This window comes from Aythya ferina (assembly GCF_964211825.1).
Source record: "Aythya ferina genome assembly, chromosome: 3".
Taxonomy (NCBI): Eukaryota; Metazoa; Chordata; class Aves; order Anseriformes; family Anatidae; genus Aythya; species Aythya ferina.
The window spans coordinates 46,834,776-46,862,260 of NC_140298.1; the positions used below are offsets into that span (position 1 = coordinate 46,834,776).

The window sequence follows — 27,485 nt, forward strand, 5'->3', positions numbered from 1 at the left end:
CAAAAAAAATTGTGTATGCTGTATGAACACAGAGGCTATGGGAATCTGCCATTTGAAAAATGGAATGTGCACTGAGAATGTGAAAAATGCCTGCAGTCGCATACTATGCTGTCAGGACTACAACAGCAGCTTCTTTCTTCTTCTCTGTTTACCCTGGGGAACAGTCTGGGAGCAGAGATGTTTGTGCAAGCATTTTGCACCATAGTTTGTGACTTGGCCATGTCTCTGGGTGAAGAATACCTTGCTGTGCAGGAGCCCTGAGATCACTCACAACTCAAGCAAGGTGAAAGGAAAAATTGTGCAGATCCAATGTAAACAACACAGTTCTAGAAGAAAGGGAAGAGGAACAGTGTAAGTTGCCTCATCCATTCAGTCAGAAGGGCCTGTCCCCCACATCCAGCCAACCCGCTGAGGCTTTTCCTGGTGTACACTCATTAGGGATTCTGGACTTGTTTGCATTTAACCCCTTGGGTCGCATGCTGTAGAGGGAACCCCTTGGAGTATGTTAGTTTTTATAGTCCATCTTCTTTCTAAAGTCTTCCAGGAGGTACATATAGATTTAATCTTCCTCTCCACAATTTCTCCCTTGGCTGAACTAAACATCATTTCATTTCCTGAGAGGTGCCAGTTCTCTCTGTTAGAGTAAATGCCAGTACTTGCCTGTGAATTAACAACTCTCTGCTTTAAAAAGATAAAGGTCTCTGTTTCACACACATGCACAACCTTGTGAGCCTGAGACCTGCTTAGTGGTCACTGAGGTTGATCTAATTGAAACTGTCATCACTCCTTGCTCTCCCTGGCCCTGTGGTCCTGCTGACTTCCTTGTGAATGGGTAGTTGCAGTTCAGGGAAAGGATTAGCTTGAAAAATTATCTTCTCTTTGTTTTGCAGGTCTGTTTTTTGGCTGGCTTGGCTAACAGTGCTATTGAAGCAAGAAGATGAAGCAGCGTCCTGTGAAACAGCAGAGATGGGAGCAGGTCTGTGATGACTTACCTTGCTGTGGAGCCTTTTGAGTTGTCATTTTTTACTAGCAAGCGTATCCTCCACTGAATCTTGGATTTTATGTCAGCGTGTACGTGAACAAATATTTTTCATCTAAGCTGCCAAGTGGGATAGATCCATGTAGTGCATTATTAGCTCTTAACTTTTGCCACATACAACAGTAACCAGCCACTTTGAGTTTACAGTAGGATTGCAGTATTGACTCCCAGTATTTTTCTCCATAGCACTCTGTGGGAGTTATCAAATTTGGAGTTGCCTTTTTTCTAGAGCAAAGATGACTGTGAATCACAAGACAAAGAGTCTTCAGTTACACTTTGTTAATCAAATGCTTATGGGTAGTTTTGTATCGATATATTTTTTTCTCATTTTCCTTTAGAAAGTTCAGTTTCTGCAAGCTAAAGAGAAAGAATCAGGTCTCTCAAAAATTTGTTGGCTTTTTGTTCGTTTCATTGGTTGGGTTTGATTTTTTATTTTCTATCAGGAAAAATGAAATAATTTAGTTTTGGTCATTTTGTATGATCAATGACAGTATTTGGGTTTCTCAAATCAAAGGAAAATAATGAACCAAACCAAAATCTTCAATCTCGAGTCACAGAAAATTTGCCAAGCTCTTGAAATTGCGCTGTGGCTATTTTATCACTTATGCTCTTCATCTGCATTTCAGCTGTGCCACATGCTGGCAGGACATGTGACACCAAAGTAAACGACAGGCTGGCAAAGGGAGGTAACAATGGGGAATAATTTACCCCCAGGATAATTATGGGTAAAGGAAGCACATGAAATTCAATGCTGAGTAGCTCTGAAAATAAACATTTCAGTTAGATTCAACAAGCTAAAAGGCTTCTGTACAAAAACAGTGGAATGATTACTTTGATTGTGAATTGCATAGTGAAATATTTTGTCATGTTACCTTAGACTGGAACTTCAAAATTCCTAGAACTTCAAAATCATGGAATAGGTAAGCTTAAATGGAACCCTTGGAGGGACCCTCTGGTCTGAAGCAGGTTTCAAGCTAGAGCTAAGCAGGTAGTTCAGGTTCATATCCAGTTAGGTTTTTAGTATATTTCTCATAAGGATGGGATTCCTCAATCTCTCTGGGTAACCTGTGCCAGTGTTTAACCACTCTCACAGTATTTTTTTTCCTTTTGTTTATGTTTAAGTAGTGTTTCTTGTATGTAAATTTGTGCAGTTGTCTCTTGTTCTCTCACTGGACACCATTGAGAAGATTCTGTCTCCCCCTCCTTTACTTCCCTCCTGTTCCCTGACCAGGTATTTATACACAAATATTGAGATACTGAAACATCCTATGGGAATAATAATCTAGTTTTCATTCAGTTTTCTGTAAAATATAAGACTAAGGATAGGAAGGAGGATGGAGGAGGCAAAGGATGAAAGCAGAATTTTCTAGAGGCGAAGCAGTTTGCATAAAAGATCTGTCCTGAACTTTTTCTTAGGTTGTGTGACACATATAGCACTACATCACATCAAAACTCTTTATATTTAGTATCATTTCTATTTCTTCTCTACTAAGACAGACAGATCACTGCAAAAGCCATTAATGTTTTTATTAGGCCCATCTAAATAGCTTTGTAAAGGACAGTTGGGGCTGTCTTTTAATTTATGACCCAGACAGAGCAGTAAGTTTATGTGGACAAAATTGTCTCTTTCCTTTACTCTAAGAATTAAATATGAGCAGCATAGACATGCAGAGATCGTGAACTACTCTTTCCTTGAATTCAGATGCAAATTGTGGAGCGGTCTTTCGTTTGCTTGGCTTTGAAGTGCAGTTGCATATGGCCTAGAGGGCAAGATTATTTAAATGTTAATAATTTGTCCCAAATGATTAAAACAGTTAATATCCAGAGTGTAATTTTCTCCTCTTTGCTCTAGTGAATTATATTTGAGTCCTTGTTGGAGAGGAACTGCCTTTCACAATGTATGAGATATGCCTGTACCTAGAACATGTATGGATGTAATTGAGGGAGAGTTTAAGTATGGATTGTCTACAGAAGGCACGGAAGGAGAGAATACTCATGACTGATGCTCTGATTTTCCCTCAGTGATGTCTACTTGCTGCTCTTTAACATGTGGTTGGTGTGACCTCCTAACTGTTTGCTGGGAGCAATGCGAAAAATACTGAGGCACTTTGATATTGTATTCTCAAATGTTTTCCCCCAAATTAAAGCCTTGTCTTTTACTGTCTTCTATTGAGAAATGTCAAAATGCAAGTGTATCTCTAAGGCTGGCTAGCTATGGGAGAAATGAAATATGCCCATGGAGCAGTAACAAGTTTGTCCTGCAGCACCCCTCTGAGTGTAGTGCCACTGAAGGCTGTGAGGCCCCTGTTTTGGACAGAGAAGTAAGAGCAGCACATCTCTCCTGCTTCTGGCCCTGTGCTCCCTGCAGCTACCCGTGCCGTGCCAGGGAAATGCGAGGGCAAATGGGCAGGCAGTGAGTGGATCTGTGCATATTGTACATGTACCTTCTTCATTTGACATCCTCCTCTCCTTGCGCAGCAGAACTGTAGTCATTAACATGCTAATGGGTTTTATTTTAACCATGTGAACCATGCTGAATTTGCTCCTTTTATATATTGTGTTTGCTGTTATGTGCCTTTTGTATGAACACTCCCCGCCTTACTGTATTTAATTGTATTTAATTCTGCCCTTCAGTGTCCTGAGGAAGGAAGCTGAAATGTGAATAGGCATCTCATCCCATATAAACTGTCTCTTGGCAGGGCTGTGAAGGTAAGTTTGTGTTTCTGTTAACCCTGTTCTTCTTCGATGGATTTATATGAGGCTACAGTCTTTAGGGATGTCACTTCAGCCTTTAAATGACAAGACTGGTTGTCTTTCATTTCTGAAGACCAAGGGGAAATAGAGGAAAAGGTGCTGAAGAGGTTCCCACACAGAGGTGACTTGAGGATACCTGAGATTAAAAAATGTCTTCCCAAAAGTGCTATGCAAATTACTATAATTTGTTTCATTAAAATTCCTCTATTTTATGAATGCATGCTAAGAAACTTGAATGATGGGCAAAACAATTCAGTGGCTCAACTGAAATTGGCAGCTTTCCATATGCTGTGGTATTTGTAAGCATCCGTATTGGTGAAAGAAATGTGAATAATATTACCGGATATTATGCTAACGTTACAAAGTGCACTCAATGGTAATTAAGGAATTACGTACATGTAAATGATCTTAAAGCTGGCTTAAAATTAAGCTAAGAAGTCTACAGCAGAATGATGTCATGTTGGATTGGTGCCACTCCTAGGAGATGTTTCCCCACTAACTTCCAGTCTGAAGAATTTCTCCAACACAGTAAAAGGGTTCTTTGTGCCTAAGAAATTACCACATAGAAAAATGATCACAAAAAAGTGATTTTCTTTTCCTATGTGATATATTCTGCCACAGAAAAACAATTGCAGCTGTATTTCTAATAAAAAGTTGACCAGAGTAGATTGTTTGCTATTACCTTTTTAAATCATCACTTAAATCAACAAAGAGGAAACATTTTTATGATATCAGTTTTAATCTTGTTTTGCATTTTAACTTATTAGTTACACTCCTGAAGGAATGCTGGACCTCTCTGATTAGTAACCACAGGAACATGTTGATTTTCTACATACAACCTTTATGCTAAATTTGGTACTTCTTTTTGTTCATCAGGTGAATATGTTCTATCTGTATGTGCATCCATTTAGTCATTATGTAGTCTGATATAACTTTAGTCAGCTTATGACTAAAAAGTAATTTAGAAATTTGATGAACGATACATTCACTGTTTACCCTGTTATGATTATCCTCTTGTTTGTGTCTCTTGTCAAGATGCAGTTGAGTGGAATTTGCAACTCAATTAAAAGCACAAACCCAACATTATAAAATTGTTTGTTTTAGTTAAATTAAACCACATTAAGTAGCTTGTTACTTACAGAAAGCTTCCTTTTTTCAATTGATTTTGCAAATAATCATTCATTAAATAAAATAAGTATTGTCCATCACTAACAAATTGTATTAATAGTTTCTGATCATCATGTCTGTCATGATTTTAGAACTAGCAGATCTCATCCTGTTACACCTCATTTATATTTATGGATTGTGAGGGGATAATAAGCTATCCAGTTTTTCAGCAGCCAAAAATTTCCCCGTTATGAATAAATTAGTCACTGAATTTAAGTAACTAAACAAACAGAAATGCAGAAAATATCATTCCTGAAGTTGCAGAAGAGGCTGTAGCTTTTTAACTATTTCAGTACATTCACAGATTTAGATTTAGGACTTGTCATTTCTGAATTTCCTGGCTCAGTGATTTGCCTTCAGCAGTTCATACATATTATGGGGTTATTAATTTTATGTAATACAAATAATTTCTTGAATTACAGTGAGGGCATGGATATGAGTTGTCGGTATTTAAGTTTTAATTTTATGTAGGTTTACTAGCAAAAGTATATTAAATTTAAATTAGGAATCTTGTTTGAACGTAGGCTTCCACTCCAGGATCTATTTTACAGAGGTATGCAAAAGGTCAGAAACAGTTACCCACCAGACACTAGCTGTTGATCCAGATGTTAATCATCCAGTTGTTGATCCAGATTATTACAAACATCTAGGATGCAGGTAGACTATGAGACCTACGTTAAGAACATAATGATTGCCTCATGCTTCTAAGGTATGTTAGAATTGCCACTGGGTTAATACAGAAAAAAAAACAAAAAACTATTAAATGATGCTACATGCATGAGAGAGTGTCGGTTAGGCAGAACTAGCCTGCTGATTCATCCTGACAGTCAGGTCAGGCAGGCTGGCTCATTAACTCAGAAGTATAAATACTGAGCTTTTCTTTGAGGCAAGAGGGAGAAAAAAAGGGACAGGAGAGATCCTGCAGGCAGAAGCCATAAGAGCAGTCAGTTCAGGAGGGAGCTTGGAGACTAAAGCTTATGTTTATGAATGTATTTCTGCCTGCAGTCTTTTCCTTTACTGGAAATAGGAAGAAAGTTTATAGACGAGCTCCGTGGGAGGGACAGGTATGTAGATGGGACTAAGCAGTCATCACAGCTGGAGAGATCAGCTGCCCCTGGGCCAAAGCACATTTTGGTCAGTGTCAGCTTGGCATTCCTGCTGTCCTCTACTGCTCTGGGCTGGAACTGGCAACCTCCTGGGGCTCAAAAATGCTTGCAAGTCTTCCAAAAATACAGGGGAGCTGAGGGCTGCAGACCCGCACCCCTTTAGCAATATAACTAGTGGTGATGCTGCCTTCCTGCAGTTGTGTCTTCAGTTGCTTGTGGCAAAGCATCGCTTTATGGGTTATAGTTGCTGATGCTGGTAACTAGCCACACAGCATTTACAGGCTGCATTCTGGCTTTCTAGAGATGGAATTTTTCAAGCATGTCAGATATAGTTGTGGAATGGCAACTCGAAGTATTCCTCCTCTCTCCCTCCAAAAAAGCAGTCTGGTTTCCTGTATGAAATAAGGAGTCATTTCTGAGAAAAGCCCATGAAAAACAGTGTACAGGATTTCCATCTTGAACCACACACATTGGTTTCTGAACGCAACATGGTGTTTTTCAGCAGCATGTTCCATAGGTAAGGGGCCACTATAGAGGGGTGTCTCTCCTCCAGGATGGGAAAAGATAAATCCATTCTGATGAAACGCAGCTCTCAGAAAAGCAGAGGCATCTAATGCTGTCTGTGGTGCTTTTATTCAAAAGTACTTTTACAACTCTTTGAAGGAGTTTTTAAGGCCCTAAACTAGACTGCCCCTCAGTTAGGAAATATTTAGCCACTTTTAACTGCAAGCTATGTGTCTGAGACAGTAACAGAGAGAGACAGTGAATACATCTTGAGAGGATGAAACTCTTTCCTGATTTTAAGCCCTGGACAGTCATTGCTGTGGTATTAAGGAGAACTGGACTTCAAAAATTGCAGCTCAGGGTGCTGCTTCGTTAGGCAACTCCATGTATCTAGGGGGTGAAAGGAAGAATGTTCTATCACAAACAAGAAGCTGCACCCCAGAGGTGTAGCACAGCAAAGAAGCTGGGGCCACACTCCTTGGGCTCCTTTGGTTTTTGCAGTCAGGTTTCAATATCGATTGGGGACAGAACAAATGGATAGAAAGAATAAAGCTGTGTATGTCTGACTCATAGATCACACACTTCTCACAGAAATGTACCTTGTTGCTCTAACTCATTTAGGGAGAGTATCAACTCCAGAATTGTTTTTAGGAACTTTTTTGTTGCTTCCAGGAAACAAAAAAAAAGGATAAGAGAGATTTTGAAGTTTGTGCTGAGACTTAAGAGCATTTCAGACCACAGAAGGCTGTTCTCCACTGTAGACTTGCATTGATATCCATAGAGGCAGTACAAAAAAGGGATGAAACTATTGACTGCTTTGTTTCCGGACTTCAGCTCTCAGCTCAGTCCTACAGCTTTGGAGCTGTCTGGCAGGATTAACAAGGCCCAAGGTATTGATGGATTGCATCTGACACACTGCAAAAGAGATTACTTGTAGTCCTTTCTCACAGTAGTGATCCTACAAGATACTGCCTGGTCCATGGAATTAACAGGACACCTGATTTTCACGAAAGATAAATCTTCTTTTAATTCACTGGATCACAAAAAACTCAGAACCAATCAGTGTATCAATGTGGTGGTAATCAGTGTTACAATGTTGGTGAGCTAGCGTGTGGGAACTAGTATTGAGTTGTAAAACCATTCTGGTACTTTATTCAGTACGTGATCCAGGGAAGAAAAAAATAATAATAATAAAGCCCAACAGGAAAATAAGAGAGGCAAGAGAGACCTGAAGAAAAACCGATAATAATAAAACAACAACAATCGAACAAACAAGCAAACAAAAAACCCACAACTTTAAGGATCTGGGTTAGAACTCCAGGATATTGGCTTTTCAGGTAAGTCTTGGTCAACAGAACTTAACCGTGTCCTTTTATCTAATGATTCAGTGAGACTAGCTGAATTCATCCAGGGAATTTACAAGCTGGTACATTTTGTTGGACAAGCCCCGTATTCTTCTGTGATTTAAAAAAACAACATGATTTTCATTCAAATTGACACACAGCCACATATTGCATACTATATTATTCATTCTATTTTGCATGGAAAACGATTGTTTCAAAATTCTGAAGTAACTGTTAAATCATCCAGATATTTTTGTTAAATTTACTGGACCTTCTTCATTATTTTGTCTGAGCCAGAGAAATTATTTTCAAATGTTGTTCTTTTACATCTCTTGTTTTGATTTTAATGTGCTATAAAATGTCAAATTTAGTATAACCCAGAGATTATTCATTACACATTTATGAGATAAAATAAATGCACAATAGCAAATGATGATTTATGAAAAACTATTAAATTAATTTTGGCATAGGTCAAATGAATACTAGTATTACAAACTGTTCTCAATCCTGGTCATGCAAATTCAGCTTTTTATTTAATAAATGCATCTCAGAAGCCTCACAGGGACTCTGGAGACCTTTCCAATAGGGCATTGAATAGACTAAGCATGTGTTAGATCAAATATATATACAAAACTGAAGAAGAATAAATGATGCTGGATATACTGCTGCCCATGTGGATAGAAAAACAAATAAAAGGCTTTACAGGGGAAGAGCCTACTCAGGAGGAGCTTTTCTGACCTTGCTTGACTGAAGGGAGTATTTTGGGTGTAGGTACTGCAAAAACTATAAGCAGAATGAACAAAATGCAGGGTAAAGTAATTAAATAAATAATGAGAGACATGAAAATGATTGAAAAAATGGGATGAATTGAAAAAGAGCACATATTTCAGTGTAACAACTGGTCTCCAGAGCAGTTCTCATCCCTATATTGGCAAAGTTACTCTTTTCTTCCCCATAGAGACACTGCAAGTAGAAGTGAAGCAAAAGGAGGTCTTGTTTCTCCTGACATCACTTCCCTGAATTACATCTTTTGTCTAGTGGGAGTTTTGCCAACATAGCAGAACTTCTGGGGAACATAACTGGTTTCATATTCATCCCTGGAAGCAAACTTTTGTTGTGTGGATTTGGCCTGGGACATTGTTTTTTTTTTTTTTTTTTCTCATCTGGACAAGCTGGGCAAAAATAAGGCACTCATCCCAAATGCCTTACTTGGGCTTGAAGGCAGCTGGTGTCTTAAAATCTAAGCCTTTGTAATTCCCATAGACTTTCTTCCAAGAAAATTGACTGTAATTTTTGAACTAGAACCAGCATCAGAAACTATAGTGATTTACATTTCTGTCAGGCCTCTCATTGAGAAGGACTGTTTATTATAGACTGTTGTATTAGCTGATTTACCACTTACAGGTGAAACACTGAGGTTTTAGAACAAGGCTTCCATTGGTTAACAGGTAGCTTTTTGCTGATACCAACACTGTGAGCTGAGCCCTTCAGTGCTCATTCTAAACGCTACAGAAGAATACAGCCATGTGATTCAACATGCAAGTTATTTGTCCGCCACCTCTTGCATATCGTCTATATAAGAACAACGCTGTCCACAGTATCTGCCAAGGGGAAAACAGTACAGGATATATGTGAAAGTGCAAAATTAGTATTGGTACATATTATGTAGTTGCCTGCACTAAACTGAATTGGAACACCAGACCTGCCCATCTCTTCTTGTGGACAGTGCCACCTTCTCTGCTTTAGGAATAGCACACAGAAGTACAGGGCCCCTGTAAACTATAAAATCAATGCAAAATGGACCAAGTGAAATGACTATATAATCCATACAGAGAGCTCTAGATGTTTTTTTTTAAGTATCTTATTGCTGACCTTTATAAAAGCATGTAGTGGAATAAACAGATCAGTTGAGTTGGAGTGAATCTGGGCTTGGAAGCTGGGAACAGCTGCAGTTTCCAGGAGAGCAGTGCTGTGCCCCTGGTGGTCACCGATGCTGGCTCTCCAGCATTCATTAAAGGAAAGGAAAATGTCACCATTAGTACGTATTCAAGTCTTCAAATGCATAAGGTGGCACCATTGACAAAGAAGCAGACATTTTTCTGCTAGAGAAAATAACAATTAAAGGGGATGTTTATCCTGTCGGACTATATTCCCCAAAGGGACTGTTGTAAAAAAAAATGGTAGAAAAAGTTCAAATCTGTGTACTTACTGAATACTTTCTTGCATTCATATTTTTCCTCCTCAGGTCTATGGTAGGTGGAAAGGTTACAGTGAGTTCTATACAGTGCTCAGGTGTAAATATCGATCATGTTGCCCACTGTAGTGGTCAGAGTAAACAAGTAAGTTAGATCAACATTTACTTGGTATGCAGTGTGGGACACAGTTAAACAGGGTGTAATTTAGACACAGGCTTAAAACAGCGAAAAAAATCTTCTGTCACTCTTCTCCCTATTAAGATCTGATGCTTTTTGTGATTTATAATGTCTCCCTGATCCCCAGTTCCACATCCATCAAAAAGGGGAGTCCTCTGCAGAGAGCAGCAGCTGCCTACTGCTGTTTTGAAAGGAATGACTAACAGAAAAGTAGTTAATTACTCTGAAAAGGAGAGGGACACTATTTAAGAAACTGGCTTATGTAAAGGGTGTTTCTTACAGGCGTCTTTGCTGTCATCATTAATATCACTGGACTGAGGGGTGGTGACTTGACTGTTTCCATGGGCAACCTGTTCAATGCCTGCCTTCTTTCTGAGAAGAAATGTCTCCTAATTGTTTTAATTGTTGAAGAGTAGTGCTCTTTGTTCAATTCTTTGTTTTAATTGTTGAAGAGTAGGAGCATGATATTTCCCTTTTTCCACTCACCAGGGACATCACCTGACTGCCAGTTTTCAACTATGATGGAGAGGGGCTTGGCAACTACATCAGCTAGTTGCCTCAGGACCCTGGGATTCATGTAATCAAGTCCCATAGACTTGTACCTGTTTAGATGCGTCAGGTGGTCTCAAACCTGCTCTTCACTTACGGTGGGTAGCACTTTGCTCCCCCAGCCTCCATGTATGGGTTCAGGGAAATGAAAGACTAGGGAAGCCCGTCTATCAGTGCAGATGGAGGCAAAGAAGTTGTTGAGTACCTCAGCCTTCTCCATGTCTGTTGTTACCAATTACTCAGATATAGAAACTCACTTCTAATATAAGAAATTAGTCACCTATAATTGCTTACGCACTACTGTTTTCACCCCTAAGTCCATTTTCAAAAATGTTAAAGGTGCATGGTGGCCCTCGGGACTCCTCCTGTCACCCCAGCACAGCAGCCTGGGTCCTCTCTTGTGCTCTTCCTTGAGGCTCTGTACAGAAGGGATGCCACCTCTCACACAAAGGCTGGGAGATGGGAAAGAAGCACTCACACAACCCCTGAGAGGTGGCAACAGAGTTCTTTATTGCCAGGACACCTTGAAGGTGAGTCTGTGGGCTGTCCATGGTGTTTGGTGGCTCCAAGCTAATGCTTGGGGCGGAGCCTGCAAGATGAGTACGGAGCTCACCGGGCACTCCTGAGACGCTGTTGGTGCACTCGGATGGCAGAGAGTGAAGACATGCCAGAGTAGTTGCAGGCCTGATCTGGCTGAGGTGGATCCACTTCCATGGGTTCCTCCGCATCTTCTGGAGGATCCACTCCATGGGCTCCACAGTGTTTGGCAGAAGGACAAGCCAGTCCTTGCCCGGGACTGCCCAAATGGGATGCCTTCCATCAGGAGTGTTTTCAGGCCAGGGTGCTGAACCAGGAGGTTGTCCAGTTCCACCCCTAGGCCCCATGCCACTGTCAGGTTTATTTCTATGCATGGGTCTGATGCTGCCGTCTGCTTTACAGCCATAGCTGGGTCCCACGCTGCGTGCTGGACTATGGGCATGCCTCTGCTCCACCTAGCTGTATGCCTGACACTCCTGCCTTCACCCCTCACAACCATTGTGCCACTGGGAAGGCCCAGGCCCCCTGTCACTGTATGGCTGAGGGGGCGGCCTGTTCCCTGTGTCATTGCGGTGCCAGTGGTACCACCTGTAAGTGTCTGTGAGCTGCGCGACAGAGGTTCCCTGAGCACTGGTGTCAGTTGTGCTGCAGGCGCCATCCCTCTGCCCATGACACATCTCCTTCTTGTTAGGTGCCTTCATGATTATGTCCCTGGGGAGCCTGTTCCAGTGTGCGACAACCCTCTCAGTGAAGAACCCCTTCCTGATATCCAGCCTGAATCTCCCCTGTCGCAGCTTGACACCATTCCTACGGGTCTATTACTGGTCACTAAAGAGAACAGATCAGCCCCTGCCCCTCCACTCCCCCTCGTGAGGAAGCTGTAGACCGCGATGAGGTCTCCCCCTCAGCCTCCTCTTTTCCAGGCTGAACAGGCCAACTGACCTCAGCTGCTCTTCATATGTCTTCCCCTCTGGGCCCTCTGCCATTTAGTAGCCAAGGAAAGGTTGAACCTGGTGTGTAGGGACATGGTTTAGTGGGTGACATTGGTAGTAGGGTGATGGTTGGACCAGATGATCTCGAAGGTCTTTTTCAAATTTAATGTTTCTATGTTTCTGTGACTGAACTGACAGCTGCTTAAGGCAAGTGTAGGTGGGAGACAAACAATGTATGTGCCTCAAAGCACATTAGTTAATAAAGCTTTTGTTACACCTTGATTCATTGTCTAGTTTGGAGTCAAGACTAGTTATTAAACATTTCAGAGAGAGAAAGGATTGCTATGACAACAAAGTATGAATAATTCATCTGGAGGGGAAAGGGGACATGTAATAACAGAACAATTGCCAAAATTTGTCTTAAAGGATTTGTGTGCATCAAAAAAAGATAATAAAAAAGAAGAGTTTCAATCTATGCTATCTTTCTAACTGCAGCTTAAAAAGCATTTGTCATCATTGGTGGCTTGCAGTATACAAGTTAGAGTACAAAATCTGAAGTGTCTTAAGACTTATAAATAGAGAGCAGGGGCACATAAGGACAGTCAGGAAGCATCTCTGGACATGGAAGTTTTGGGTATCTGAACCTGGTTAAAATTTTAGATTTTTTTTCATCACAGATGTTGAGCCACAGAAGTCACTGACATGACCCAGGATGATGTAAAATACTGTGAAACAATGTTCTTTTGATTATAAGATCTGTTTCTCTGAGCAGTTTCTAGTCTGTCACAGAATAATTTAAAGAAAGTGGGGAAAAAAAGTAGTTTTAATGCAAGAATGAAAGTGGGTTCCTCATCTTCATTACTTCATAGTTTGTGTCCTTGAAATCCCTTACCAAAAAGGCTTTCGCCTTGCATTCATTTGGATTTTCTTTAACATTCAGCCTGTGCATTTTTTAACAAAAAATGACAAATCTTACTAATTAACTTTTTAAAAAAGCTGTTTTACTTTTTCTTTAAAGTAAATATAGCACTCCAAAAAGGAATTAAATACTAACCATCAAAAATGCTACCCTAGGGTAATGTGCAAAAACAATCCATGTAGACAGCAGCAATGGAAGTTTTTCTGGCCTGTTTCTCTTCCTCCAGATCTGAATGTGCAGCTATTTTAGAGACTGATCACAATGTTACTTCAAGCCTTTGCATCTCTTCTGGGACCAGAGAGAGGTGTATACCAGTTGTGTTCACACACAGGGCAACATGAATATGATCAGGATGATGTAAGAAACAGTCTATAAGCTTGTAAAAGGACTGTAGAAGGAATGGAAATTCATCCGCTGTTTTGAAGACAGCAGTATATGAAGGGGGTGGGATAGGGTGATTTTTTTTTCAGTAGAAACTAGCTCTAAAATATTAAACTATAAGCCTCCTCCATGTCTCTGATTAAATAAATAATTATAATAGAACATTATGGATTAGAGACTTTAAAATTGCATTTGTATAGCTTGAAGTGGATTTGAGTGATAACACAAATGGGTGATTAGTTTAATAAATTTTGATATCTGGTAATGTTTTGAGAAAATTAATTAAGGTAGCCATTCTCCTACAGTATAAAAGCTGGTTACTGTGGGTGCATTGCTGTGTTATTATACTCATAAAAATGTCCTTAGGATTTTTAGCATGTGAATTAACTACACACTTCTAGCAGCAAAACTGATGAGAAAGAAGGTCAGAACTCCTTTATCTGCTAAATGATCCAGGCACTGAAATAGATCTACACAATGGGCCTGAAAAATCAACTTTGTAGAAAGCCTTTAAGCTTATATTCATGACTTCTAATAGATCAATGTTTCTCTCTCTCTCTCTCTTTTTTTTTTTTTTCCAATGTGAACTCATAGAAGCTAATGTGACTCATTCCTGAGAAGCTCAAAATACTCATATTTAAAAGTCAGATGCAGACTTACTACAGCGGTGCATTCCAGAAGTAAGTTAAGCTTTGCCTGCCTCGATGTGGCGTTTTATGTACATTGTGTTAACCACATTTTTCCTTCACTTTTTTTTCCCTCATGTTTTGAAATTTGTTCAAAAAGAAAAACAAAGCGTAGACTTTTTCCCCTTCTCCTTTAACATTTCCACACATTACCTTTCCTTTCTCCCTTGTACACTAGCTTCTATATGCTCTTGAATTCTCTAATGATGAATTCATCAGGCAAAGTTAGGTTTCATTAAAGAATAAAAGAAAAAAAAATCTGAGAAGTCTTTTCCACTTGCAAGATGAGTCTGCCTGAGATCAGGAGTAAGCTGATGCCAGAGTGTCTGCCTGAGCCTGTAGTCACCGCAGGGGTGTGAAGCAAAGTATTTCAGATTGTGATGAGGCAGTCTAACAGGGTTATCTGGCCAGTGAATTGAGCTCCAGTTGGCTATGGAGTTCACAAAACTTCATTTATGATATGGGAGACTCAAGAATTTTTCACATAACAAGATCAGTGTCTGAGCTGCAATTTCTTCGCTCTTTTGTGGAGGCTCAGAGAAAGGTAAAATGATATTACAGAAAGTAAGTGCATTTTTGCAGCACCTGATGTAAGACAGAAGTCCCATCTAGACACAGACTGAAGGAGGGTCACTGTATGGTTAGGTTCCTCTAGGATGGAGTTGTAAACTACAATTACACCATCTGTGTGCTTTAATAGCTACATTTGGCTATGTAGATATTACAGATAGTAGCAGAAATTTGAAACAGGATCTTTTTTTTTTTTTTTTTTTTTTTTTTTTCTCTCCTCTCTGTTTTGCCTCTGTGCTTTTAATGAGGAATTTGCTTGCTGGTGGAGTTACAATCACCTAATCACCTTCCTGATTCCAGCCTTCCTGAATCTCCAAAATGACTATTACCTCTCTGGGAACCTTTGTTACTACAGATCTACAATTCCTAGTTTCTGTTGGGAGCAGAAATGCAAGTGTCAAAATGTAAGAGAAAGCTCACTCTAGGGCTGTTTCTAAGCTCAAGGAAGGTGTAAAACTCACACATTTCAATAAGCTGTGAAGGAAAACAACCTATTTGCAAAATGACCAGAAACAGGGAAATGTAAAATTGAACAAGATGTGCTGACTTAATGATATTTCCAGCCCTTTCCTGCTGTCAAAATATTTTGATAGTTCAGTGCAGCATTAGAACATCATCAGGGAATTTGAAGCCAATATCAAACATCTTTGGTTTATTCACTGGTTCTTTGGAAGTACTGTTGATCTATAGGATTGCTTTATGGGAAGAAATCAGGAAAAAAAAAAAAGTGTCAATTCCCTTTTTGATGTGTTAACTCTAAATAATGTCTGTCAACATTGCAAGTAATGCCATGTAATTTTGTAGAAGCCTGATAAAAATGTCCTCTGAAACTTCAACCTTGAGTAATGAAATAAGTGTCCTGTTCTCTCTTTTTTCTTCGTATCCTCTTAAATTCAGGGGAATCTTCCTGTCTGTTGTGAAGTAGCTGCTGCTTTTTTTTTTTTTCTTCAAATATGGATTACAGTCACCTACGGTATATTTTCAGTTCACTTTTTTTCTCTCTAATTGGAGACTTCAATAAAGTTGATCATAGATACCTATTAGGCTCCTAAATAAAAGGCTTAACTCTGCATCAATGTGAACATTTAGCAATTTCTATTAATGTCCATTAAACTAAGAGTATTCATCGCTTAATCCATCATTTATTAATTTGGTTCAGTCTTACTTAGGAATACAGATCTACTCATGTATCCATTTCTTTATCTGAAGCACTGTTTAGAATTCTTGTTTCTGGTCACTGGAGTCGGGTTTTTGTTTGTTTGTTTGTTTGTTTGTTTTTTGGTGTGTGTTATTTTTTCTTCAGAAGTAAATAAGCTGCAAACTGAAGGAAAAATAAAAAAGCTTTTTCTAGCTATAAAGGAGAAAACAACAAAATGATGACTACAATGAACTTGATTAAAGGAATGGTAGAAAACCAGAAAGGTTGCAAGGTTTGTGAGTATAAAAGAAGGCAAAGATTAACATAAGGAATGAGAGCTCATGACCTCAGAACTTGTGGTGCCCTTATCAGTGTTCAGTCCTCTGGGGAGCAGAGATGCATTGGACCATTGGACTAAAATGTGGTAAACAGCCTATAAAGAGAGGTGGGAACAATTCAGAGTTGAATTTACATGGGAATTAAAAAAATATATATATAAATATTTGGTTGGAAGAAACTGATAATTCCATATAAATACATAAATATTACTAATGCTAGGAAATGAATTAGTTGGCTTCTGTTACAAAACAACAACATAGAAAGCAATGAGCATATAAAAGGGGAAAAACAGATTTAAATTTTAGAAAGGTGCTAGTGATGGGAAAGGACAAATGGACCAGGAGGCATTTTGCCCAAAGTAGTATGAGGCATCATTTCTGGACCCCTGGGTTCTGCCTAAGACAGCCATGAGTAGCGAGGGGCTAGAGATCTGGGTCAGCTACCAGGACACGTGATCCATGTGTCAGCACAGGCTTTGCCACCTCATTCTTTGAAAGAAACTAACATCTATGTTGCATATCTGGAATAGAGAGGATTTCTCAAGATACGTGCCTTAGTTCCTCAAAATAACAGAGAATTTGTTTAGTGACATTCAAAAATCTTCCAACCTTCTTCTGTTGGGAAGTCAAACAATTGCAGAGCTAAGTCCTCTGAGGGGGAGATGGGGCAGGAGCAACTCTGGGCAAACTGCAGCAGCTGTTGACATCCTATGCAGTGTCAGTAGGAAACTCATTTGCCATGAATTACAAGAAGCACAACTGGAAGAAGAGCAAGGTGTTTTTCAAAATCATGCACTGACCAGAGAGAAACATAAGCAAACACGCTTCCCAACCATTGATTAGTAAGTGCTCTGTGAATGGATCAGTTTTTCTGTGAATATATTTTCACATTTAAGAGTAAATTCAGATTTAATGGCTTCGTTTGCAAACCATTTGTGTCTAAATTTCACAATCATTTGAGTGCTTGAGGTCTTCTGTTACTGTGTAAGGCAAATGTCAGGCTGAAATGCACAAATATTTACGGAGATAATACTTCATGTAGTGTAAAATTTCCTATTTAGATTTTGTGCTGGTTTGAAGAATTACATAAATCATCCAGAAACAAAGAGGTTGACCTATGTAGCAAAGCAACAGAGTGTGAACTGCGGATGGGTAATCAGTAAGGCAAACAGTTTGCAAGTGCTGTGTGGACCAAGAACAAATTTGCTGATGGTATTCCTGTGTAATCTCAAACTATTTAATCTGAGATTTTCCTAGTCTGGGTGAGGACAGATTTCCAGTGAAGGGAATGAGTGCATGTTTGGAAATACTTCTAGTGATTTATCTGTTAGCTCATGTCTGCAAGTATACAGGGTGACATTCTACTGATATATACTACTGGATTGCAATAGTTGTCTACATCTTTGGAGATATTCAAAACTTCACTGAGAAAGGTCCTGGAAAACCTGCTCTGACTGATCTGTTTGATCTGTAGTGGACTAGATGACCTTCAACATCAGCACCGTTATCTGTTCTTCAGTTCCTCCCTTTGTTGCCGTGTTTAACTTAATTGCATCAGATCCTTTGCTGATGAAAATCTGTACATCTTTGCTTCTGTGCAACAAAGGCAGATCAGATCATGGACTGTATCTGCTGGTCCATTGCTAGCGGTCAGACATTTGGTCATCCCACTTTACTCAGTGCTTGTCAGGCTGTACCTGGAGTACTGTGTCCAGTTCTGATCACCACAATTCAAAAAAGAAGTGCACAGACTGGATTTGGCCACAAATACAATTGAATTGGGGAAAGTCTGAAGGAGTTATAGCCTTTCAGCCTGGGGAAGAAAAGGGGGTATCTCATCACAGTTTTCCAGTACTTATAGGATGGCTACAAAGAGGATGTGGGCTCTCTCTTCACAAGTAGCTACACAGACAAGACAAGGGGCAGCAGGTACCAGTTCCACTGGGAAAGGTTTCAGTATGATATGTGAAAGATATATTCTCATTTTTTGCAGAGAGAACAATCAATCAATGGAACAACCTCAGTATGGATGTGGTAGAATCCCCATCACTGGAAGTTTTCAATATACTTGTGGATAGGGTGCTAGATAATCTAGATAATCATCTAGGCACTCTTTTGCATGAAAGGTTCAACCAGGTGATCTTTTGAAGAACCTTCCAACCTTCACTGTTCTATGTTTCTATGATCTCTAATCAAATCTGGTAGAGCTACTCCAAAGTTAAACCAGAGAAGAATTGTTGGCCTGAATGGAAAACCCCTGAAAATAAAGTCTGTGGAGTCTGATCCAGCATTGACCATGATTTTTCACAGTCCCCGCTGTGGACCTAGCACTGTATCTGCTGCCGTTTTAAACTGATGATGCTCCCATATTGCACAGGTGCAATGCTAATTACCAAGCACGGATGATAATGGTGGACCCCCCACTACAATGTCACATTCTCCTGCTGGGCAGAGGAGGTCAATGGAAGATTTAGCTGACTTTTTAGTGTAACTCCAGCTAGTGCCCAAACAAGACTGGATTGTATCTATCGCACACATTCAGTTGAAATACGCTTTACTTCAGGACATACAAACCTAGCCATCAATCTGGTCTTTCTAGTCATTTTTTACAGGCACAAGCTGAGTTCTTGTTATTTTAATTGTTGTTATTGCAGAAATCTCCTAAGTCATTTTTCCATTTGCCCACTTAAAAAAAGCCATAACCAGAGAGGGGAAATCAAACAAAATGACACATTAATCATGGCCACTCTTGTACATTTTTAAATTGTGCTGCTATGTCATGCTTAACAAAGCTTGCTGCAAACTAATAAAGGGATACAAAAGAGCTACTCAAGTTAGTTGAACCTTAAAAAAAAAAAAAAAAAAAAAAAAAAAGATTTTTAAAGAGGAGAAAGAAAAAGAATTAGCTTTTTAATATCCTGCTTGCATTATGGTACGTGCATCTATCAAAAGAAGAGAGAGGCAACTTAAATCTCGGCAAGTAGAAACAAAGTCATAGATGTCCTACTGTGATTTTAATTCAGTGTATAAATATCTAAGAGGGAGAAAAGAGAGCTTAGAGGTAATTTAGAGGTACCAAGATATTGGTACTGTATTCAATGGTTAGCATTGTAGGAAATGATTAGAAGGTAAACCAAAGGAAAGTCAATAAAGAGGAGCAAAAATACTTTGTTTTACCAAATGATGATATCTACATTCATGGTCTAAGTGCTATTCCAGATCTGTTTACAAAAATACAGTTGTTAGGACTGGAATACCAGACATATTTAAATGCTGTGCCGTATCACAATTTAATCCACTGTTTCATACTCACCAGACAAAAGGTTTAATGAACTGAATATGTAGAAGTGTGGGAATGGTGGCCTAAATAGTTAGGTAAGTAAGGTCAGGTAAGTAAGGTCAGGTAAGTAAGGTACTACTTTTCTTTTCCTTCCCAAACAGAATTTCTGTGATCTTATTTTCTGTACCAGCATTCAGATTCGGTGTTTGAAACTGCTATTAACAACAGAACAGAACAAAATAAAACAACAACAACAACAACAAAAGTCATATTGCATCTCTGGCTAAAAGTTGCATCATCTCAGTGTGCCATTAAATAGACTACATTCCTGACTTTCTGTTTCAAGCAACTCAGTTTAAAATCTTGTGAAAATAATATTACTGGAAAAGCACCATTATAGTCCATATCTCTTCTAGTATAAAGCCTAGATCCAAGCTCAAGGGATCTCAGACAGTTGCTCCTATCAGACATCTCTTGGAGACTGAATTCTAACTCATCTGCTGCCGTGGATTCTGGGTCATCACTATTCAACTTCTGCTTGCAAAGCGTCTTTAAGATACCATGAGTGAGATATGTTGTATAAAACCAAAGCCTGCTTTTCTCTACTAAGATATCATGGGATTTGTAAGGTGAAAAGAGGTATATAATTTTGCTCTGCTGCCAGTGTAGACAGCCTGGTGAAAAATCAGGACTGTGAATATAGTCAGGTTATACTAAGATTCCCCTATATTTCCCTAGAGCAGGACATGTGTATCAGAAAGATCTTTAGAGAAGAAAAAAAAAAAAAAAAAAAAAAAAAAAAAAAGAAAAAGCTTGTAAGGTGAAAGCTTTGATCTCAGGTGGGGGTGTGTGTGTTGTTAATGACTTTTACATTGTTCACAATAATAACTAGGAGCACCCTACAGAAGGGAGCACTTTTCTGTAGTTATTTAAAGGATTGTTCTCTTCTACCATTTGTTTTAATTGCAGTCTACAAAATCACAAGCCATTTTGGATATATTAATGGACATTTATCTGAGCAAGGACCTTAGACGGTGAGATTATCTGAAAACCAGTAAGAGAAAAGAAGCAATAGAGACTTTGGCTTTTTTATTTTATTTTAATTTTTAACTTTGAAAGAAGGCAAAAATATTTCAACATGTTTGAAGGGGGTACCCACACTAGAGAAGCCACAACACAGGAGAAAAATAGATAAAGTGATAAGAACTAGTTGTGTTTCAATGGCTGGAACAAAAGAGAGCCACAATGATGAAAAATTATACTGCCAGCTTTTTCAGAGCATTCTCCAATTTCTAAACCAGGAAATTATGGGAAGATTAATAGTACCTTCCAAGCTGATCTTCAGGAAAACTCACAGCAGTTCAGCAGTGAGGGGAACTATTCTTAGCTCACAGCTTGGTTATACGTGATTGTTAAGGAGGGCACAATGTGGCAATAGTCTCCCTCTAGTTCCCAGTGATGGGCTTCAGTCTGGTCAAATGCATGTTATGTCAGTTTAGAGAGATCCTCCAAGAGGTGGAAATTCTGAGTGAGCACAGAAACCAAGGTGCTTGACACAGCCTCAATATACATTGCTGTGCTCCATCTCAAGGGTCTTCTATCAGAAGGTACAGGAAACAGTTGCTTCATACTCCTGTTTCATTGATCCTGCCAAAATTTTGTAACAATGGTCAAGACTTGCCTGTTTCTTACCTGTAGAGTGTTGTCAGTATGATTTCAAAATCCTGAAATGGAATGACCTGTTTAAGTTCTAAGTAGTCTTTTTGGTTGTATGTAACTATTTATAATCATATCCAGTTTGTTCTGTACATGCACATATGCCCATTAAGAAATCATTATCTCCCCATCCTTGCCACACAGTGGTGATAGAAATAACACAGCAATTCCCTGCACTATGAGCAATAGGTAGTTGAAGGTTACTGTATAAATATTGACTTTTTTAAAAGGATCTCTGTGTGCGTTTGCACATGCATACATGTCATAATAACCACACAGCTTCCCCTACAAGTCAGACAAAAAAATAAATAAAAGTGCAAGAAGGTCATGCTTCTGTTCCAGTTCCAATGACCTGAGATGACTATGTTTATGGCATACAAATTGCTTCTCTGAGAGAAAAGAGAGTGACAATTAGCAAGGCCCTACATCTACATTTTTGAAAATTTCTGGGGATGAGTCAGATTCATTCTAGTGAACAGTGTCATTTGGTCACTGCCTACAAACAGATCCACAGTATGCATCCAGTAATTAGAGTCTCTTCCTAAGCATCAGTTGCAGTTACAGTACTAGAACTGTTTGCATGGCTGTAGGGATGGAGCACCTTGCAATTCAAAACACAAAACTTGTTTAGAGACAGTCATGTGTAAAAGGAGCCTTAAGTCTTAACTAACTGACTTGGAAAGTTTCAAGCAGATTATGGCAATGAAAATGCAGTGAATGACAAATGCTTAGGGCCTATCTCTCTGCTGTTATTTTAAGGAGAACTCTCCAAAGAGTTCATTCAAGAACCTACTGCAAAATTTATGGCACAATTGAAAAAAAATGCCCCTAAAACAGCTACAAAAAGCAGACTCCCAAATAGCTTTGGGAAGGCTCAGAACCAGAAAAGGAAGTAAAAAATCTTTTTAACAAGTGGTTTGTTGTGGAACATCTGCACTATACCTTTTTGAGTGACTTTTTGTGAGACTGATTGGAAAGAGGCAGTTTGAGATAAATGGGAAATATTTGTTCAGGGGAATGAAGGGAGAGGAAAAGCAAATGCTGATGGATTTGTCTCTTAAAAAAAAAAATAAAGAAGAAGATTTCAAGGTGACTTAGAGAAACAGTTCAAAATGATAAAGGACTTGGTTAAAGCTGAAGAAGATAAACAATGTACACCAATGAGGAGTTCAAAACATGGCTTTACAATGGTGTCTGAATGAATTTTGTGTTATTTGGGCTTCAGCTAGGGAAGTGCACTTCTTGACAGCAGGAGTGCTTATCAGTAATTAATTTGTAGGTTTAAGGGTGTGACCTGCCTAGACAGTCTTTGCTGTTTTTTAATTAAAAAGTTGTAGTTTGGAACGCAGATGAAGGAACAAAGGTTTTTTATTTATTTGTTTAAATGATAGCCTTGAACAGAGAAATTAAACACAGTATGTAGAAAGATTCTGCACACATGTGAATGGATCTTGAATGTGTCTGTGCTGATTAAGGAATGGGCAAACTGACTTGGATTAAATAGAAAAAAAAATCTCTCTTTATAATGTTCATGGGAAAACTAAAAAGGTATTTAATAGCCTGGAATATATTTCACTTCTGTGCTTTTGTCTTCTAGTTATCACAATTCCTTCAGTAGTGAAAACTCTTGTTACCTTGTAATAGTCTTGAAGAAATTTTGGACAGAACAAGGAAGACCCAAAACCTAGTAAGCTAATTTTTTTCGTTGTGAAACTTCAATTGTTTCCAAATTGGTAAACTTAAACATTGTTATAGTAGCCTCTGGCAACATTACAGGGACTTGGAAGATTGATGTCTTCAGTACATTCTACAGTCCTCTTTAAACTTATCCTCCAGATACGCCTTTGGGCTGAGTGGGGAGAGTATAAGATTACCTGTATTACCAAGTATAGCAACGTAACAGAAGCAAGTTCAGAAAGACAAATGGTTGGTACTGTGACCTCTGAACAGCACACATTTTCAGAGGTGGGAAGTGGGGGAAGAATTATTTTGCAGTAGCTCTAGTCTGATCTTATGAACAGAATGCTGATCAGCAGCCTTTGATGGCCTCCTGGAGCACGTCTTCTGATTTCATTTCCTCTGCAGGTGATTCAGTTTGTGCACACCAGGACAATTATGTGACGTGAAGCAAAACAACCTAAGTGGGGGTGGCCTGAAAATTCAATTCAGAAGTGCACCTTGCTCGAAACTAAAATGTTACAATAGACACCCCAGAAGTCACTCAGGACTGCAGCTGAGAAGAGGGTCCGGTATATATTTCTAGGATCAGTAACTGGAACTTCTGCTTAGAGATGAGGAGCATGAGGATGTAGGAGGGAATGGATCCATGTGTGTAACATCTTAGTGGAGCAGGACAAAGCATAGTTTAACCTGAACCCCCACTCCCTTAATTAATTCAGTCTATAGTGATTATAAAAGTACAAAGTACAGCATAGTATAGAGGAAGCAGGAAATTATCTGTTGTGCAGAGTTCTGCACATTGAAACATTAACCATTAAAACAAAATAACTAAATCTATCACTTTTATCTGGAAAGTAATTATAGCTAGGTTTTACACTGTTTTTCTGTGCTATTGAATTTGTCAGAAGTTATTGAAGTGTTCCACAGAGCACTTGCTATGTCTAGCATTACAACAGTGGATTGAGGCTGGAGGACTGCTAACTGCATTGAGATGAACTCTAAGAAGCAGCTCAACAAACCCTAACACATCAGTGCAGTATTAATCTCTATTCCAGGTAGAAAAGATGGATGGAGTAAAATGGTATTATGGATTTTAAGCTGTTATTCTTGAGCTTAAAATAAGAAAATTGAATCAAAATCTCACCATTTATTTGGCTGTGGATGCACATGATTTTGCACAAGGAAATGTGGTTGTTATCTACAGCTTGACTCCTCTTCCCACAGCAAAACTCTTGATCTTCTTAAGCCTCATAGAGAGTTGGATTAAGTGACTAGTCCATAACTGAAACTCCTTGTTTCTAGCTCTCAGCATATAATGGGGACTGACTCCCCCAAGATTTTCTGTTTTAATCTTACTTCCCAAGGCTTCCTGTTCAGTGGTGACTTTGATCATCTGAGTCGTGGATGCTGACAGAACTCTTTTCCAATTAGAAGTCCTCAAAATTCAACATTTTTGTAGTTGCTTATTTGTAATATAAATAAACTTTGTTGTTGTTCAGATTCTCCCTGTAAGACACTTAGAAATGTATGCTTTTCATTGAAGATGGAATCATTCTTTCTCTCCCATATAAAAATTCCCTATGGACAGACCAGATGGTCAAGCTTCTATGGCTCTTCCTGACTTTGAAGACAGTCACCATCCTTGACTGCTGACCTTTTGAGGTGAGTAGTAAGGCAGGATTATATCTCAGCTGTGATTGTTTGTTTTTCTCATACCAACAACACACTAATAATTAATGACTGCTCCACAGTTAGAAAGGACATACGTGCTGTAGTCAATGAATTTGATCCCACTGAACTCTCCTTTCATCTATTTATTCCTTATCATAGATTCTGTGGAGTCAGATGGACCTCTTTCTGGTCAATTGCCAGGGGTTCCCCATTTGTTTTCTATTGATGACTCATCATCAGATTTCCTCAGTCTATGAGTAAAGAGATTATTTTTCTAAATGGGAATTCAGCTTGGGCTCTGAAAGTCAAGCTGTGTTCCCTTCTGCTTCTCAAATTATCACCACTAATAAAGAATCTGCAGCAGGGGACTCAGCTGACGACTTTGTCAATGATGCATGAAGCAGGCTAGAATCTAGTTGCTCTTCCACATCTGCAGGAGAGCTACAGTATGAACTAAAGGATGATTTTTTTTGTCACTAAAACAAGCAGATGGGACAGGGTGACTCAATAGAAACTGAGATATTGAAGCTATTTAAAATACCTTTATGGTGAGGTTTGGTTTCTAAATGCTCACCACCTCATCTTGAGTGTTCTCTTGTTCTACATAGCAAGGGGCATCTCCAACAGTTTTTCACTCCTATTTTTCCCCCACTTTGTAGTTGCTGTGAATGTAATTTAGGACTTCTAAATTCTTCTCATTCCGCAGTCTGCATACCAATGATTGCTCTTCCCTCAAGGTTTCCAGAACTTCAACAAAGATGTCTCCTTAAATCTAAAAATATGGCCACTACCACTGGTCCCTGAGACTTATTTGGAGAGATTTTTAATTTTACCAAACTAAAAAAAAAAATAAAAAAAATAAAGAGAGAGAAAGATACATTGTCCAATTGATTAATTTCTTACTTAAATTTGATATCTTTTTTTGCTTGGTGAAGTGGAAGATAAAGTATTTGTTACACGAAAAAAGGTCAAAACCTTAGCTGTCAGAAATAATCGATTCTGCAGTTACTGTGACTAACACCATCTTGAGGAACAGTGGTAAAATATTTTGGGAACCCAGAAGTTCTTGTGAACGGACATAAGATTTTTAGGTTTTGGGTTCTAAATTACCACTCAGATGGGAGGAGAATGGGAAGCTAGCTGATGATTAATGTCAAAGTACTTGCTGGTTTTCATCTTACTCTTAATAAAAAAGCATATATCACCAAAACGAAAACTGCAAAACAACCAACCCTGCATCACAAATGGTAGTGACTGCCACACAAGGAGATGGCATATAGGAGAGGAAACAAACAAACAAATTAGACAGTAAAATATCATCTTTGTTTTATTAATATTGACAGTGAAATGTGTGAATATTTTAGTGATTTTTTTGTCTGTCTGTTTGCTTCTCTGTTTGTTTCATTTTTTGGTCATGCATTTTGGAAAGGTTTGACTAGTCTTTTAATCCCATGATCCATGCAACTTCTGTAGAGAAAGCAAATAAAAATTATTGAGATAAGGAAAATTATTGAGATCAAGGGTACATTTACAATTTCTGCATTCTAGAATATGTGGGAAAATACAGTCCTAGAGATTGGCTTTTTTCTGACTTGGCCTTATCTAGAATGACATACTATTCTCAGAGGAGTCATCTCTGTTCTCCTGTTGCTTTCCATCTTTCCATTTTATGAAGAGATCTCTCACTGCCTTTTCCTTTATAGTCTTTAACTCTGCACATCCAGAGACAATCAAAATTGTTATTCTCTATTTGTTTTAAACTTAATACCATCTGATGAAAATCTAGAGAAGTTAATTGGCTATTCATAGAGGCTCCATATGGGCACTGGAGAAGAGTATGTTCTCTGAGAGCTGTATACCTCCATGGTCAAAAGGGAGCAAGTTTTGATCATTGGCATTACACAAATTCAAAGGGAAAAAAAAAATGAATACAGGAAAATGCAGAGTAACAAATTGAAGAGTTGAGAAGAATAACGTGAAAATAATTCAGAATGGTTCTTTGTTCCTATTGTCAGAGGGATGGATCTGAACTCTTCTGAAAGTCCAATGAGGGCAAATATTCAAGTCATGAAATGGCACAAGGTGGCTCTGGCTACTTTCAAGAGAAAGAGCTTTTTCTGTAGTGGGAGTTGGTTTAAAGAAGGCATGTAGGGTTTATATGTGCAAAAGGATAGGTAAGATTATCTCTTTCCTTTAAACACGGAACATTCTAGGAGCATTAGGAAGAAGTTGAGTTCCGCTGGGATCAGTAGGGCAGAAAGAAAAATTACCATGTTTATTTCTGGGCGCACCCTCCAAGGCTTTGCAGGTGACAGATCCAGTGAAAGCATCCATCTCCGCTCTGTGCTCAGTAAGCAGAAAATGAAACAGAAGAGTCAGTGTGACATTGAGTGATTTCAAGCCACTTGTAAAGGCACACATTCAACCTGAGGCCTTCAGCTCAGGAGCCCTCACAACAATAGGGGCAGTTTTTAATAAAATGCAGCCACCAGAATCCAAAGGGATCTTGAACAAGACAAACAACAAACCCAAAGCTTTCTAAAATGCATGCTGCTCATCAAGGTACAAAAGTTCCCCCAAAGCACTTTGTCAGGATTTAGTTACTATAGGTATTCTTGACTGCTCTTACCCACCTTCAAACCACCTCAGCTCAAGAAATGCCTTCCAAAAATCAGACTGCAGCAACAGATTACAAATATTTCTCTTCTTTTTTTTTGTCTTTGGATATCTGGATTAACTGGACAATCCTTTCCCTATGTCTGTGCTCCCTCAAACACTTTGCTTAAGACTGGACAAGGGAGAG

General features: G+C 38.9%; 2 long non-coding RNA genes across 12 annotated transcripts in view; both read left to right on the forward strand.

The window, feature by feature from the left end:
* Nucleotides 1–27,485, forward strand: part of LOC311433985 — a 150,509-nt gene that overhangs the window by 80,750 nt on the left and 42,274 nt on the right. The window lies entirely within an intron of this gene.
* LOC311433988 overlaps nucleotides 1–27,485 on the forward strand; it is a 104,581-nt gene that overhangs the window by 62,875 nt on the left and 14,221 nt on the right. Inside the window, exons 2-8 of one of the 3 annotated variants that reach the window (XR_014691181.1) lie at nucleotides 891–976; nucleotides 3,674–3,748; nucleotides 7,243–7,907; nucleotides 14,198–14,283; nucleotides 19,652–19,724; nucleotides 22,929–23,018; nucleotides 24,600–24,673. This is a non-coding gene — a long non-coding RNA (uncharacterized lncRNA). Of the gene's footprint in view, nucleotides 1–890; nucleotides 977–3,673; nucleotides 3,749–7,242; nucleotides 7,908–14,197; nucleotides 14,284–15,756; nucleotides 15,896–19,651; nucleotides 19,725–22,928; nucleotides 23,019–24,599; nucleotides 24,674–27,485 lie in introns of those variants that run through there. The other 2 variants (XR_014691182.1, XR_014691180.1) reach the window with 2 other exon arrangements.